Below are 13,278 nucleotides of genomic sequence, written 5' to 3'. Positions count from 1 at the left end.
TGGCCGAACTAACCGAGGTTTAGAATGCGCCTTTCTTGATTAAAATGACGTGCATTTCAAGGGTTATCGATAGGCACTAAGCGCATGTTCATACAAGGAGCTTTGACGCGTGAATACGGTTTTATATGTCGTTATAAATGCGGACTAGGATCAGACAGTCTGTTATAAATTGCGACTATTTTCAGCGACGTTATGTGTTTATATCAAGATTAAGAAAGCTTTTATTTATTGAGACAAAGCTTAGTAAGAATATAAATGGTTTTTGAGCAGAATTATGGATGATTTCACTTGCCCCAGTCTGTGGTATTTAACGCTTTCAGTGTTTTGGGTATCCCTATTGGGGGTACCCAAAACGCTAGGGATTTGGGTACGGGGGTACCCAAGACACGGGGATACCCAAATCACTGTGACGCGGATCAACAAAAAGGAACGGAGATTATTTTATCATGAAACAAATAGCAGGCTGGTATATTTTTGGTAAGAAATATATATATTTTTAAGCTTTATGTTGGTTTCCAGGGCCACTGTCGTTATTGTGGCGCGCAACTATCCTTGCTAGTCGCTTACAAAAACATCAATTCATCAGCACATTGATTTAACTCAATGCGGACACCTAGAGAACACGCAGTAGTGTCCTTATTACTCAGGTGACCGCATCAAGCAACCCCTGGCGAAATGAACCTCGCGGGTCAGTGTAATCGATACAACTTCGCACTAAAGCAGACGGTTTAAAAGCAACAGAACGATGTTTAGTGTTTTAACTGCAACTTGAGTTCAAGAAGAATCGACCTTATGTTAATTCCTCGTGCACCAAGGTCTACAAGGGTCAAACACCGGACTGAATAACAAAGTTTTTTTACATGTCACGGTATTCTGCTGCTGAATCAAAAACGCCCTAACCTTTAGAGAGTCAGATCTGAAAATTTAGCCGTTTAATTTTTTCCTTCAGGATTACGCTTAGCTGAGTTGCTCTGTCTTCTTCATCAATGTTTATTTCAATCTTGTTTATTTCAAATCGTTTGCCTGTTGCGATAGCGCAAATGTCCTTGAAATGTACAAGGCAGTGTCTTGTTCAGTGAAATCTTGGGATGCAAACAAGGCTTCTACTGAATACTGTCACAGAAGACCTGCAAAGAATGATCAGTAGAAACAACCAAGTGCAATTCTTGCTCAAGCTGTTAATTGACAAACAATGGATCACGAAGGTTTTCGGTTGCACGCTCACAAATTTATCACGCAATCTATTTTGTGCCTTCCTTTGCATGCACACTTGATAAGTGATATCAGAACTCAAGGGTTGTAGTCATGATTACGAATGAAAGGAAAAAATATTGACAAATCAATTTTAAAATAGTTGTATGGTATACAGGGTATGTACATGGCGAAAAGTCCGTGTCGAAGAGAGCTTTCAGCCAAAGGCCCTTTTGGCCTCGATAAGGCCGTTCCAAGTCACGGAGGGCAAAGGTCCTGATACGGATAGACCAAAGCTGGGGAAATATGCATTATATTTTTTTCATCTTTAAATTGTTTGGTAGGGAAACTCAGAAAAGTTGTGATGCACAATATTCACACGCAATCGAGTGGATAACTTTAATCTTCAACTGGGGTATTGCGGTATTGCAGTATTCTCCACTGATTTGTGGGATACAGTTTGCTTGACGATAGTCAACAAATATTAGAACAAACTTCACAGTTTTCCGATCCTTTTCGGGTTTCTGGTCGTTACACCGAGAATCGACCGAGAAACAAGCTGAACCACCGTAGTCACGCGACTTACGTTACTTGAGTAAATGATTGCGGTTGATTTGTTCCGATCCTGACGTATCATGACATTGTGTTTGGTTTTGGTAAATTGAATACCATTATAAGTGGATCAGAGTTTATTTTTGGCAGTGTTAATCTCTTGGTCGACACCGCGACCTTCAGTTCACTGGAAAGTCGTGAAAATCATTGTGGAGCAACGTCGACTCAAAACTAAAATATTGCTGATTGTCAAAGGAACGTGTCTAAAAGTACTAATGCAAGTAACCACGAGAGAAAATAAAGTACCAACGGCCTTTTAAAAATTTTACTGCTGATATTTACTTTCACATTTACAACAGTTGTGGATAAATTATGGAGATTTTTGAGAACACAGATTTGACGGGTTCGTTCGTCTTAGCACAATATGATTTTTTGCGTATACATTGCTGTCATCGTTTTCACGTAAGTCATCACTTTCTAAAATCCAAAACTTTAAAAGAGCCACCAAAGTTTTTATCCTCATCTATCTGGAATAAGGGGCGGTATATTTATGTCTGTTTACAGTTTTACAGCTCGGTCGCGTGTTTCGTTTGGAAACCAGCCAATTTTGAATTTCAGTGACACAAAGCTACGATCGCGTTTGTAGAAAAATATATACCTATCTCATGATTTTGAGCCTTTTCAAAAGTTAAAGCATTAGGAAACGTGCTTGTCTAAATGTTAGTTTCTTCAGTACGGATAATCACTCGACAGTCGCCTAGATACCCAAGGTAAATTCCAGATGTTCACGCTATCTTCCGCCCGCCATATTGGTGTACCACGGAGGTACTATACGGGTCCGCAAACGATCCCAGGACCGCAAATGATCCCGGACCGCAAATGATCCCGGACCGGAAATGATCCCATATTGGACCGCAAATGATCCCGATCAAAAAATAAGGAATGGCATGGATGGTGGGATGGTGTGGATAGGGAATTGGCGTGCGTGAATACCTATGTTTTTATTAAAGCCATCTTATAATTATAATGGCTTACAACTTGATTTTTTTGGGTTTTTTTTTTTTTGCATACTTTCGACTAAACTTTGTTGCTAACTACGATGTTATGAATATCACCACTCAATCATAAAAACACGACTTGGCTTACATTTCTTTGCAATTGTCAGTAAAATTATGATCAGTGCAACACACGCTACATATCCTCCTTTGTTAAACATTGATATTTCGGTGTTATAGTTAAATCACATTTTATCAACCATTAACTCCACTCGTCTAAAGTTTTAAACTAACCACGAAGCAACTATTATGGAAGACGCTGTCACCTGAGTAGACCCACAAGCCTACAACGCTTCATCACTCTGTAAAACATCTAGTGTGTAGCACTGGAAATTTGGACAAATTTATTTTGTAATTTTTACTTGGTCGTATTTTGGCTTTAATTCCTCGGAAATGACTACTTGAGTATTCTAAGAAGCCAAAATTCCAAGCCATAGTTATGAAGTTCAGCTTCATGGCCACGCAAGGCCAAGGCTTGCACTTCGTTTTGTCGATTAGCTGTTTGATAGATGTTTGATACTATCGCCACCGGCATTTCGAGAATGTTTACAAGTATGTGTTTTTCTAGGACTTCTAATTCAATAGATCGTCTTCATGTGACATGTTTTTATCCTCATCAGGCATAAGAGGCGGTATATTTATATCTGTTTACAATTAGCGTGTTTCGTTTGGAAACCAGAGCATTTTGAATTTCAGGGTCATGGAGCTGGCGTGACACAAGACTACGCCGGATTGAGTTTGTTGAAAAATATATACTTATCTCATGATTTTGAGCCTTTTTAGAAGTTAGAGCATTAGGAAAAGTGCTTATATAAATGCTTGTTTGTTTAGTACTGATAATCAGTCGCCTAGAAAGCCAAAGTAAGTTCCAGATGTTTACACTATATTCCGGCCGCCATATTGGTGTACCACGGATTTACGTACACCAACATGGCGTTTTCTTACTGGACCCTGTAAATTTCTGGGAAACATTTGCGACGAATATCTGAAGTTTGGGGAAACGCACAGGCCTAAAACTTGGGGAAGTGTCTTATTTAGTTATCTTCTACAGCGTACATCACAATTTCTTACCTTTTTCCGTTGGTTGGTTTTGGATTTTTTTTTTTTTTATTGCGTGACAGTGAAAACGATCTGTACCCTTCGAAGAACAAAACAGCAACTGTGGAATATTTTTTTTGCAAAATGATAAAATATGTTTTTTAGTTCATTATTTTTGTACATGTTCTCACCTTCCTCTGATATAAATCCATGCCATTCCTTATTTTTTGATCGGGATCATTTGCGGTCCAATATGGGGATCATTTCCGCTCCGGGATCATTTGCGGTTCAATTTGGGGATCATGTGCGGTCCGGGATCATTTGCGGTCCTGGGATCATTTGCGGACCCGTACAGTACACCAATTGAAGCCTCGATCCTTATCGTTAATCCTTAAATTTGATTGGCTAATTACGCGCTGAGATATCCAACGGGGCATACCGCAGTGAGCCTATAAAGTTAGTTGTGAAGTACTGTCATTATCCCGTGCCTCAACTCTAAGTGATACGAAAGTTTTGGAAATTACTAGGTCATTTCCGAGTTGTCTTTTGCCTCTGTTTGACAGATATGTTTGATGTGTGTGAAAATGAACGAACAGATGAAACATAATTAGTACAAATATTTATAAAGTGCCACGAACAATTAATGGAATATGGTGATCTATAAATAGATTTTTAGTTTAATCTAATATGATTTTATTTTATTTTTTTAACGAGGACAAGGAGGCAGAAGGAAACATGTTGTACATCTAAATGTGTACATCAACTGCAGATTAAACTTAATAATTTAAAATGTTAGTTGGTGACCCTCTATGCAATGTCAGTCTGCATTTGTTCTTATCCTATAGGTCTGGTGTTGGTGACTTTGGCAGGACAAATAACATCTGCTCAGAGTAAGCAAGGCCAATTTCATGTTATTTTTTGCCTACAACTGCTATATTTCTATATTTGTTTGCATACATACATAGATCAAGTAGAGAAATTTCTTCTTTCCATATAACGAAATGTCCCATGCGAGAAGCCCTGTAACCACTTTACCAGAAGGTATAAACTTTGTGGGCTACTAGGCAGCTCTGAAACGCTAAATACTTTCACTTTTTTTCTCAATGATAGACTGTTCAACTGGGGACAATTCATGGCTGGTTACTGCATCAGCATCTTACAACACAACTATTACAAGTCCCAACTATCCCCTGAGCTATTCTGACAACATGGAATGTACATGGCAGGTTGAAATTGAAAACAACCTCAACTTTGCATCCGGTGGTTATGTACTGAGGGTGCTATTCAATGACTTTGAGTTGCAACAAGATCAAGACCTTTCATTGACTCGCTGCCCATTTGATAAGCTAACTTTTTATGATGGAAAATCGGAGTCTTCTCTCTTTCTTGGATCATTCTGTGGTACAGTCCACCCTGAAGTTATTTATTCCACTGGAAATAACTTGTCAATCAAGTTCCACACAGACAGCGGGATGACTTTCAGAGGGTTCAGCATTAGTGTTTCGGTGGTTGAAGCAGGTACGGAGTAGTCTAGATCTCATAAACATCAGAACCATATTCTTGTTCAGTATATTTTTAGTAAAGATTCTGGTGCAGTAGAAACATAAATTTCAGTATAGAAAAAAATCCGTCCGACTGCAAGTCTTAATAAGCCAAAAGAAATCCTCAACCTGGATGTAATTTATTTTGTGTAATTCCCCCAAGACTTGAAACCAATTTGGAATTTTAATGTGTCGAAAATTACGTGGCCTCGTGGTTAAGGCTCTGGATTTATAATCCGGAGGTCCCGGGTTCAAATCTTCCTCCCTACCTGGCTAGATGAATTAATTTGCGTTCGGTGGTCCCGAATTTAACCTGACCCCTCTTCTTGTAAATTTCCAACTTCTCAGCCTCCAACCAGTTAGGATTTTTAACTAGTTTCAGTTCTACTTTTAATATTTGTTTCTCGATTTATAGTATTTACTCCAATTAGCTTAGCAGTGCTATGTCGTAAATGTCGCTGCCGCTGTGGCTTACACAAAAGGGACTTTAAGCAAATCGCCACGGCTGGTGCTGATACGGCTGCCGGAAGTAAATTTCCCCCAAAATGAGACAGTGCGCATGTACGTCGGTTGCATCCAGCCGTAGTGCAATAGCTCTCGTTTTCCGACCGCTGGTCAAGGGGAACGAAGGCTCTGGGAACGAGATTAGCCGTAGTGTGAAATCTGACTACGTGAGTCGGGATGTTTTGTCGTAGTAGTTACTACGTCGGGTTTATTTCGCTTCTCTGGCCCTTTTCAACGGACATCTCAGCATTTTAAGAATTCCATTGGATACTATATCCTTTAAAGTCAATTTAAGTCAAAGATTGTGTCAAGGTTACCTCTCATAAGCTTGTAAATCCGTATCCTGAATTTACGATAAGTTTTGGCAAAGGTGTTGGAATGGCGAGGTGAGTCAAGTGAAATATTCGTGTTGAGCACGAGGTTGTTTTTCTTCGGTTAAGTTTGCTTTGAGGGTTTAGTGAAGATGTTTTATATCTGGATAACTATACGATGCTATTTTGTTTCTTTGAGTATTGATATATTTGTGTTCTTCACCCGATATTCTTTGAGATATTTGTCTCAGAAATTATACATTTCATCCATCAAATTGTTATGGAGCAAAGTGTCTGCATTCGCTTTCGCTCAGAAATAATCTGTTCGGCCATCGTCCTTTGAGCGAAGCCATTTGGCTGTGAGAAACTAAATAAAAGAGATTTTAAACTCCTTAGCCGATGTTTCTTTCATCTTTGTCTTTCGCTTTACTCGCTAAACTTAAAAATTTGGCAGACCACCGAGACGTACTCTCCCCAGACCTTTTCAGTCACGGTAGCCGTAGTAGCACCCGCCGTAGTGATTTGCTTAAGGTTACAGTATACCTTCAGATCGGCAATTTTCTTCAAATTTGGATTTTTGGTTCAAAGTAATGGTCGAAGAGTAATCTCTAATTTCTGTAAACAAAATTGAAAAAAACTCAATATTGGCGGAGAAATGGAGGTTTTACGTTACGGCCGGAAGTAAAAGTTCCCTCTTGATTGACAGCCCTATAACGTGTACGCAATCAACCGAGACTACTTTCGCGGGAATATATGGATACCACGAATTGGCTGGCTACTCAGATCCAAGCATTTTTCGTATTAGATGTAATTCTATTAAGTTATAAGTAAACATGGACCACGGAAAACTCTGTTTACCAGTTCGAAAAAGCGAAGAACGAATGAAAACACATCAATGAGTGAAGAAGCGAAAGTTGGCCTCGCGGATGAAGCTATAGCTATCGTATCAAGCAGGCAAAAAGATCGAGTCAAGAGTAGAGAAAGATTCTGTAAAAGTTTGGGAACTCGACAGCTATAACAGCGACGTGTACATTGACTCTTTTGTTGAGTCCGATACCGATGAATCGCCCAACTCATTGAGATCCATTGGAATATTATCCATGCTCATTTGCTCCGCCGCGCTTTCTTTTGTTCAGTTTGTTCTCGTCGCCCAGCCACTCTAGCGTTCGTATCCTTTCTCGTCTTCCCCATTTTGCCAGACCAGCTTCAAGAAAAACCGAGCTACAGAAAAATTATCTCTCCGCCTTGAGCGCATTGCGAAACTCAAGGGTTTTTTCGAGATTCACGCGTAAATTTCACCGCGAGTTAATGGTAGTAAATTTTCCAAGCGCTGATTGGCTCAGTGATCTGAGAACCCAGTTGAAGGCGTTTGTGGGCGGAGTTTGTTTGCGAAGCAAGAGATTTTTCTTAGCGCTGTTTTCTCGAATAAATTTTTTCGCTTGAAGCAGACACTTTAAAGAGTTACAACTCAAAGGGGATTTGTTTGATTGCCCTCAAATTTGGACAGTAGCTAGATTAACATATAACAAAGAAAAACGTGTCTGCGAATTGTTTATTTCGAAATATTTTTTCTCCGAGAGCAATTTTTGTACGATCACTTCACATTTTTTAAATCCTATTTTGAAAATGTTCTGTAACTTTTTACTGCAATTGAATGTGGCAAAACGCAGACACGCTTTTTTAGCGCTTTTTGTCCTGAAACCGGGGAAAAAAATAAATTGGTGAAAAACAAAATTCGCTTTGACTTGTAGCTTCCAAAAGGTGATTAGGACGCTCGCATTTAGTGGCCGTGAAAAAATCGGCACTTCATTTTATTTCAAAATTTTTGGTATGGTTTGATAGCCAGCTCTATAAGCTTTAATTTGATATAGGGGTTTAGGTATCTACAGCTTAAACCGAACGCGCTACATCGCTTGGACGTGAGACACCCCTGAAGGTATACGGTAACCTTAAACTCCCTAAAGTCTCTGAGCTGCTCACTGCGTGAAATGAGCAATTTCGTGGAATTTACGGGACCGTGGTATTCCACGACACTCGGCGAATCGTAGATCGGAACGCGACGTGTTAGGGAGCGTGACGTGTCATAGCGTGTCATATTCCTGACACGTATGTCGCGGCGTGTCAGGACAAATCATGGCCTGGGTACGTCAAGTGTGGCGTGTCAAGGGAAATCAGGGTATTGATGCTTAACGGCACGTTTTAAGTGAATCAGCCAAATTACTTCATTTTTAAAGCTCATTTTTGGGGTACCAGAACTGGAATCTGGGGACTTATTTAGGTTTGTTTGTTTCATTTCCAAATTTCACATTTAACGAGATGCGCATGCTTGTCTACACTGTTAGCTCTTACAGATCATAACCGCGCTGTTATAGTCTGTAAAACGCCACCATGTCGACGTACCACTATTCTGTTTGCTTTTATATTTGCGATTTAAACCTCGAGGTCATTGAAAAATTCTAACCGAACAAAACTGCGAGTTATCGTTTTCCACTTTGGTACAGTCAACCGGAAAATTCTGTTCCATTCGCTTCAGGAAATGTCTGGATATTCACACCGGAATTTTGTATCAAATGGAAAGCGCCCTTGGTGTGATAGAACACCCAATCAATTTTGAGGGATCTTAAAAAAAAACTCAAATGACTTGATTTGTGAGAACTTTTTCAATTTACATCTATAATTGACAAATTTGTCGCAAGCGCATTGTAAAAACGCACAATAATGCCACTATTGTTTTTCTTACTCACTTGTAGGTGAAGCCGCAGGGATATGTCGTTACCAATATGCTTATATCGACTTTGGGGACGTGCTCAAATATTCTGGAACAATTTTTTCCCCCGATTATCCCGTCCCTTACCCTGATGATGCATATTGCGAATGGAGATTCCTTTCTCCTATTGGTAAACGAATGACGTTAAAGTTTGTGGATTTTGAACTTAGAGGAAGTTCCATGAATGATGTTCACAATGATTGCAATTATGACATGGACCATATTTCTATAGATCGCCATTTGCGGTCATATTATTGGAGCATGTATTGTGGGAACCAGACGACCTTTGAGGTTTATTCCACCGGTATTGAAATGCATGTTAGATTTCGTGCCGTCTCCGTTGGTGTGCGAGGAAAAAGAGGTTTCAAAGCACATTTTGAAGCTGTCGATCCGCGTGACTTGACAGGTATTTGGGCCGTCTTGCTACTTACAGTACTTGGTCTACGTTCTTTTATTTCTTAGTTTGTGTAACTCTTTGAATGCCATATACGCCTTCTTTCCGAGCGAAAGACGTAAGATTTTTAACTCGGGAATTTCAGTATTTTCGAAGACGACCAGATCATATCGAAACACGTCCGAAGATTTCCGAGAACGTTTTGAAGATTTCCAAAGATGTTCCAAACATTTCCAGGTCCCAGTGGATGAGTTCCCCTAACCAGAAGCAAGTTGCCAGTGCGTTTCCCTTCTGAGAGGGTCTGTACAGGGTTTCAGTAGCTGACAGCTGAGAATTGGTTAAAATTTTAACTGTAGTTGAGAAGGATACGTTTCATAAACGCATAGTTGAAATCGAAGATCTGCAAAATTTACTGGTTGCTGAGATGCACATGTGGGCTTCAAACTGAACTGATAGCCGAGAAATCGCCGAAAATTTAATTAACAGATTCCAGCCCGAGATACAGACCTCCTCTAAAATAGGAGAGTTTGGGGACTGTCATTTACCTGAACGATTGTCTTCTAGTTTCTGGTTGAAGTTTACCGATTTTTCGCCAGTGTGGTACATAAGGAACTCATCTATTTTGTCATGGCTATTTTTCGTAACTTGCGGTCGCATCTTAGTTTTAAGTGTGAGATCTAGATCGAAAGTTGTTACACAGCAGGCGTGGCGACTTTTTGGTATAGAATATGTCAATGCTGTTCACGCATTTTCTCCTTTCTTAACCAGATTACCTTCATCTATGCCCCAAAATGCACGCAGTAACGAAATTAGCAGATTTGACGAAATTTCGCCAGGTTGAGTCAATGTTCATGGATTTGACGATTTTGGCGAATTTTAGTCAAAAGTGTCGAAGTGAAATCAGCTTGGCCAGAATTGTGAAAGGCACCTCATAAGATACCGTCCTAACATGACATGTTAGTGGATTTGAGGATTTTTGCGACCTTTCGCCAGCCATCTCATTGGATACGGTCCTCACATATTGGTCCCAAGTTTCGTCAAGTCTGCCAATTTCGTATAGAAATTTCGTCAAATATGCCATTTTTGTTACTGCATACATTTCCGGACATGTCTCATTACCACTGACGATATTCTTTTGGGGGTCGCTACCTTTATATAGTCTCTTTTATAAATATCAATAATAGCTTTTTACAGTCTCTTCCATAAATATCAAGAGGTTTAACGAGTGATTTAAATTTATCACATATATACTTGTTTTCAGTTTTCGATGAGGAGTTGTGTCTCCCAGGAAACACCAACAATCTAAACCTAAAGTTAACTGGTTCGCATGGAACTCTACAAAGCCCAGTAGAACAGTACATCCCAGGGCTTCTTTGTGAATGGCTTATCACTGTACCAGAGGGGAAGCTCGTGGAACTCAGCTTTGACAGATTTAAACTGCCTCCGGAAAGCGAATCGATAGGATGCCTCTACGATTCGGTACAGGTTTATGATGGAGATCACAAAAGCGGTGATTCGTTAGGAATTTACTGTGATAATGCAGTTCCAGAACCCTTGAAGTCAAGCGGTCGGTACATGTGGGTTCGTTTCATATCGGACGCTGGATACGATTCAAAATATTCGGGGTTTAAAGCCACATTCAACGCTGTGGATAAACAAGTTAAAAGTTAGTTAAATGTGTTTAAGAGTAGGTATGATACCATATCATTTTCAGAAATAATGGTCCCAAGCCTGGAAGAGAACCTTAATTTGATTGAATTTTGGTCTGAGCACAGTCCTGAATTAGGCGCATGGCTTAGTTCAAAAGGGCTGTCCTTCCAAATTCTTGTTCCCATCTTCATTTCAGTTAAACTCAGCAATTGCGATTAGAGAACTCAAACTCCTGCTAGTTGACAGACCAGACTTCCTTGAGTGTCGCACAGGGTGCAGAAAAAGGTTTTCCACTCTAGTCTGTTCCCAGCTCTGTAGTCACCAACTCACTACAAAGTTAACTCTACCAATCAAAATTATTTCTGTCCTTCTCCACCATTCTCGGCCACTTCTTTCTGGGTATTTAGCGTGATCTTGCGTTTCCCTTGCTTAATGGTATACTTACGGTATGGGATAAAATCCGCCATCGTTCTAGACTGCTGTCTCTTTATCAGAATGAAAAATTGTGATTCAGTTTTCCTTTAAGTTCAAATCGACAAGAATTAAGAGGAAACTGCAGTATCGAAAGTTTTGTGGCCTCTGTCATCTCTGTAGTTCAGTCTCTTTTAATTGACTGTACGTTTTAATTCAAAGTGATTTCTTTTGCTAATTGTGTCGTTTGTCCTATTTTGTATTTAGACAGTTTGGCGATAATAGTTGGCACCGTATGCGGTGTGATATTCCTCGTGATTGTAGTGGTCTGCATTGGTGTTTGTCGTGCAAAACGAAAGAAGGCGCCCAACACTGTAGCGGGTGTCGGAATCCCAATGTCGACAATTACAACTTCAGCATCTCACACCACACAGCCTGGAGAGGTTGAGGATTTGCCTGAACCAGCAGGAAACCAATATCCGTACCCACTTCCCCCAGTGGGGTCTACTCCAGACTCCAGAAGCCCAGCAGTATCATCTTCAAATCCAAATCCAGAAGAATCACCACCACCCTACCCTGGAGAAGAAAGTGTCCCACAGTACCTACCTCCGGGTGAATTATATCCATGGCAACAGAGTGGTAACAGTACTTAAACTCCCGAGGGTCAATAGAGTGGTTTATTCAATTTCTGTCTCATCTAACTCCAGAGAATGCCACGAAGATGAATGGCAAGAGACTGTTGCGATCCAAGGCTAGTAGTTGTAACATTTCAGCCAAATCTCGTAATTACGCAACTAATTAGCATTCAATTATGAAGACGTCCTTCATTTAGCCCAAAGTGTGTGGAGATTTCCGTGTAGTGTAGTATCTCTAGTACAACAAACGACAACCTTATTTTCACTGCAAATAGTAAAGATATACACAAAAATCAGTATGCCTGCCACTGAAAGCAGCAGTGACAGGCTATTCGAGGTGGAGGCAGGCCAAGTATTGTTGAAATTTAACCCTATGTAGCCCGGTCTCTCGTTTCCTTCGTAAGCTTATATTATTGTTGAGTGTGAGTTAGAAACTGTTTTAACTAGTAATAGACTAAACTTTTCATAGTTTCTTTGGGGGAAGCGGTTGTATCTGTGTGATATCACTGCCCGTGAAATGCTGTGGTTCTCATAGCATTAGAAATAGAACAAAAAGTACATATAATAGCTATATACTTAAATACAGATTCAGAAAAAAAGACTATTATATGGGTATATAGATTGAAACTCAGTTTCCAATTCAGATCGACCCTTTTTTAAGCAAGACACCTTTGGCACTGGAAACGTATGCCCATTAGCAGAGAGTAATGTGTACAGAAACAGACAGCGATATAGATAAACCAACAAGTGTGGACTGATAAACAAACAAGTGTGAACTGATAAACCAACAAGTTTGGACTGATAAGCCAACAAGAGTTAGTGTGGACTGACAAACCAACAAGTGTGGACTGATAGACAAACAAGTGTGGACTGATAGACAAACAAGTGTGGACTGATAAACCAACAAGTGTGGACTCGATGCATTTGAGCCAAGAGAGGATGAAAAGTAAGAGAGGTAATCAAGGTAACCTCTCTCAAATTAGTTTTACATCACTCCCGGCTTCAAAACTTCCAGAGTTCTGAAATTGTAGCCAATCCTGTAACGTGAACTTGTACTCACGTGGACAGACCAGTCAGGTTTACACACAGTATCATCCTCCGCAAAAACATCTAAACGACGGCGTGGTGACGTTCTCGGGGAACTGTATACCAGATCTAAAAACAACAGGAGAGGCGCTACCTTAAACATAAGGACCTATTTGTGGGATTAACTTAACCTTCATGCTCTC

General features: G+C 40.0%; 1 pseudogene; it reads left to right on the top strand.

Annotated features, from left to right (window-relative positions):
• Positions 1-410: 410 nt before the first annotated feature.
• The window catches only part of LOC110049350 (exoskeleton protein RP43-like), a 13,159-nt pseudogene continuing 291 nt past the window's right edge, over positions 411-13,278 (top strand).

Source organism: Orbicella faveolata, unplaced genomic scaffold (assembly GCF_042242905.1).
Source record: "Orbicella faveolata isolate gen_17 unplaced genomic scaffold, um_ofav_v1 contig_35, whole genome shotgun sequence".
Lineage (NCBI taxonomy): Eukaryota > Metazoa > Cnidaria > Anthozoa > Scleractinia > Merulinidae > Orbicella > Orbicella faveolata.
The sequence above is the reverse complement of the archived record's forward strand: the minus strand, read 5'-3'. Positions and strand labels throughout refer to the sequence as shown.